Below are 4,471 nucleotides of genomic sequence, written 5' to 3'. Positions count from 1 at the left end.
CCTCTGTAACAGAGTTTTCTCCACGTCCTCTGCACTCTTCACCCCTACACTCACACACATCTCAACAACACACCACCCCATTGGACGCTGTGGATGTGTCAGCCTGCACCATGAGGTCTGACTGTGATTGATGTTGGTCCACAGGAATGAGTGGATTTTCAAGGGATGGTTTGCAAGAAAAATGTGGAAACTGCAAGACAGGAATTCTGTGGACGTTTGCGCAACATTTTTTCAAATCAAACTGGACAGGTGTGAAGGGCAGTCATATAAAACTCTGGTGTACTGGCCAACTCTGAGGTACTGAGGTGCCAGTGTAAATACCTACAGTTGGTGTGTGAACCTTCATCTCCCAGCATCCTCTCTTCCAGCATGACCATGAAAGACAAAATGACCTTATTTTAGGACTACAATGACCTTGAGTCCACAAGAATAAGAAAATAAAAGGGAACACTTTGCTTTGACCCCACCCCCATTAACATTTCTAAGCAATAAACATATAACAATGTATTAATGTATTTTTCAATAATTAACTTCTCCTATAAAGACATATTTTATCTTGTTTTACTATACTGTCATTCATTATCAGTTCATACACCATCAACCAGTTTCTTGACAATGAATAAACAAAAATGTCCTTACATCCGCTTACCTAACATCATAATGCTTTTAAAAAATATATTAAATGTTTATATATGGCTTAGAAATGCTAATTATGGGGGTTAAAATAAAGTATTACCAAAGTTTTCTTTTTTTGTTAATTTTTGTTTGGTCCAACGTCATTGATGGAATTTTCTTTAAATATGTTTTATTCTAATTGCTTCTTGTATTTTTTCCCCCACAAAATTAAAAGAAATAAAAGCTTTTTTAAAAAAAATAATAAATGTATCCCGTAATTTCTTTAATAAATCACCAATTATATTTCTATTTTCAGAATACCTTAAGAATAATCTTCAGTTCACCTGAAAGGAGCGAATATTTCCAGTTACAAACACACACCGTTGAAAGATGTAAACATTAGGTAAATGTCATTCTTATAGAGCCTTCTTTTCTCTTGAATTAATTGTGGCCTATTGCAATTTCACCTACAATAAATTATATTTTTGCAGCGATATTCTGTTCTGATGACTCCCAAAATCACACTGTGTCTTTCTGCACTTTACAAAGTGCCACATCTCACTCCACTAGCCTATATATCATAAAAAAGTGCAATTTTGGCTGCAATGATCCAAAGTATATTGCCAAACTAAATTAAGATTTTACACTTCGCTTGGAAAATTCCTGGTGATGTTGATATCGGATCGATTTAAGCCCAGCTCTGTGATCACACTGCAGTTGTTGGCTGATTAGAGGAGACTTGAGGCAGATTGTACCGTCCTATAAGCCCCTCTCAGCTGCTATATGTATGCAGAAGAGGGGGGAAGTGTGGTGGTGGCGGTGGTGGTGGGGTGTGAACTACAGGACCACTGCGGGAGGTCGAGGTCTAGCCTCCGGGCTGCCCTCCCCTGAACGCCCGAGGCGACCTAAAGCCTTTTCTCGGTTGTGGAGTCCGATTTGCAACGGAAAACCGGCCGATAATGGCCGGTAGAAAAGAAATGCTAATGAGGCTGCGAGGGGGTTATAGAGAGGAGAAAGTGAAGCACTGTGTCAACTAGTGCAGGCCGAGGACCCTGAGTCAGGGAGACGTCTACACAGTGAGGAGGAGGAGAGGATCCAAAACAGGTTTCTGCACGAGCCCTCATCCTTATTATAGGCCTCCATTTTACATTTGACTACAAAGGATACAAAGTGTAGGCGCTTCTATCTATTATTATACCCTATATGATCTATTTTAAATGTTCTAATCTTTAAACGTGTATGCTATTTATGTATTTATCTATTATAGCCTACATATGTTAGGCCACAAGAGACACTTGTTTTACATAATTCGCATTTGAATCAGTTTCCATCGTTTCGCACCCAGTGATAATTATGCAGGGTTTGACTATTACCTGCACACTTTATACAGTTAAGTCCACATCCTGCACACTGACTGGCTGGCTGCTCAACAGGAGAGATGGTGACGATGGTGAGAGTCACCATCACATCACACACACATGTAGCAGAACAACTCTTGAGCAGCCCAGGTTACAACAAAAAAGCGCCCGTGATCTCCAGTCTGGAAGAAACAGTCTTATAGAAAACAGGGTCAATAAAAAAAACTACTAGATAATGTTTTTACATAATGGCATTGAAATGTCTGTAACGAAAAAGATGGAAACTCACTAACATCCCTGCATTAAAGAAAATACACATTTACCCCTAATATTTCCGTTATGTTGACAAAAGCAGGTGTTGCTATATTTCCTGTTCTCATTGCATTCCTAGTTTTCCTGCAGTGAATCTGGTGCTAAAGCTTAAAACATGTCAGTTGCATGTGAACAAAAAACATGTAGTTAGAAGCTTCCGGCCTGCATGGACAAATAACTCTCAATTAGAAGTATTTTTTAGCCTTGATAAAAATGTTGCAAAACTCAGCTCTAATCCAACACTAAACCTTTACATTATTATCTAAAATGGGCTTTTCATTTGTGAGAAACACTGCTGTTTTGCAGTTGGGTTTTTAACACGCAGAAAAGCACGTGCACAAATCGTGCATTGTGATTCAAATAGTACACATATTTAATATACTGTTGTAATTTACAGGCTACTGATATTCTGTAAAATAAATAAAGAGAAACGGTAGTTAAGTCAATTTCACAGAGACATTTCTGCAAGAGCAAACATGCACTGATCCCCTGGAATTAAGAAAGGTTAAACAACAACACACGTTGGCTGTGTGTACGTGATGTTATTTTCAATGAAATGCTGAGCCTACAAAATAAAAACAGTTTTAAAAAATGATATTTGAAATAAGAACATATCCTTTAGGGGTAATATAGCACATTGGCTATATATGTTTACATTAAAAGCCTCAATCTTTTTAACTATCTAGAATAATATGGTAAAAAATAAATATAAAAATGTTCAATCATTTTGTCTTTTAAAACATAATAATAACTACAACTATTTTTAAGGAGTAAAAATCATTAAATAAAGGAAAAGAATGAAAAAGGTGAAAAGATAAAAACACCTAATTGGCCAAACATTTCCCACGTGATTTATCAGTGACGCTGTTTGAGTCCAGAGATTTGGCAGCATCCGTCACCAGGCCTCTTGTGTTCTGTGTGTTTTCTCTTTTTACAGCACTGTAACACCTTCATTTGCCTTTCATTATTCTTTAGAAGCACTAAATGTTGTGTGTGTTTCAAGTAATAAAGCCTATCTGTGGTTAAGTGCCTTCCAGCATGCACTTTGGTTCTTAATAGGATCTAAACATGCTCTTTATATATTAATACATTATATGGGATTATCCAAGAAGCTATTTTTCCAGCCAAATGCAGCTTTTAACGAATTTGTCTATTTAATCTGCGTCTGCTCATTTGTTCTCCTCGTGACTTCATGGATGGTGATGGTCTAGTTGTCCAGCTTTTCCTCATCATCTCACGTGCATCTTATGTGCTGCATGCAGGGCAGGCCTCACTCTGCGAGCACTCAACTCACTGCTTTCTACTATTTGCCAAACACAGTCGATACATCAATGCTTCCGGTCGATATTTGCCATTTAAAACAAACAGTCTTGATTAGATCTTCGACAAAGTGTAAATACCAATCGGGCCAACCACAACGCGCACCTCGGAAAACACATTACACGAGGCAGAATAAGGTTTCCTCCACTTTATTGGCCCCGCGTCTTTTCCCCTTCCATAACATGCTAAATTCGGTTTGTATCTTACCTGAAACGAGACAGTTACAAAACCAAACAAGACTAAAAAAAAAAAAAAAGAAAAGAATGAAAAGGCCTTTCTGTGGGCTGCTTTGTGGTTTGGAGGCCTACATGCTTGGTGTGGCGTTTAGCCAAAGACAGCAGTGATGAATGTGAGTTTGCAGCAACAGATGTCCATACACAATTCTTGGGGTTGAATTTGAGTTTACTCAAGAATTGCGTTTGGACAATCAGTCGCTAAAGACTCTGTATATCCTCTGCCAAGGTTTTTTTTTTAAAAGAGAGAGAGAAATTAATTATTTGATTATTTAAATCACAAGTGTGCACGAGCAGTTCTTGTATAGGCCCCTGGCTGCACCTGCTACAGCTGTCTAAATGCCCTTTGACAGTATTTGCTACGTCTGACACTGAAAACTGTTTTCTTTTCCTTCCCCCCCCTACAAGATAGGAGTTGCAGTACTGTGCATTATTTTTGACATCCTCGCTGCTCAGCATTGCCTCGGATTCGGCTTCTCTTTTGACAGAAATCTCACTGTGCATTTCCAACACTGAGCTGATGTAGAAAACTAAACCTCAAGATATCTTTTTTTTATGTGGAAAAATATTAGAAAATACAGCCTGTAGTGCAACTTCAGCTACTTCCCTTATAAAGAAGCTGACCCCCCCCCC

The 4,471-nt window shown here is 38.4% G+C and overlaps 1 protein-coding gene across 1 annotated transcript in view; it reads left to right on the top strand.

The window, feature by feature from the left end:
* Positions 1-712, top strand: part of urm1 (ubiquitin related modifier 1) — a 12,838-nt gene extending 12,126 nt beyond the window's left edge. Inside the window, exon 5 of the mRNA XM_083929252.1 lies at positions 1-712. This exon is cut by the window's left edge and continues 95 nt beyond it. The gene's annotated coding sequence lies outside the window, so the exon portion shown is untranslated.
* Positions 713-4,471: the final 3,759 nt, after the last annotated feature.

Source organism: Echiichthys vipera, assembly GCF_963691815.1.
Source record: "Echiichthys vipera genome assembly, chromosome: 16".
Lineage (NCBI taxonomy): Eukaryota > Metazoa > Chordata > Actinopteri > Perciformes > Trachinidae > Echiichthys > Echiichthys vipera.
The sequence above is the reverse complement of the archived record's forward strand: the minus strand, read 5'-3'. Positions and strand labels throughout refer to the sequence as shown.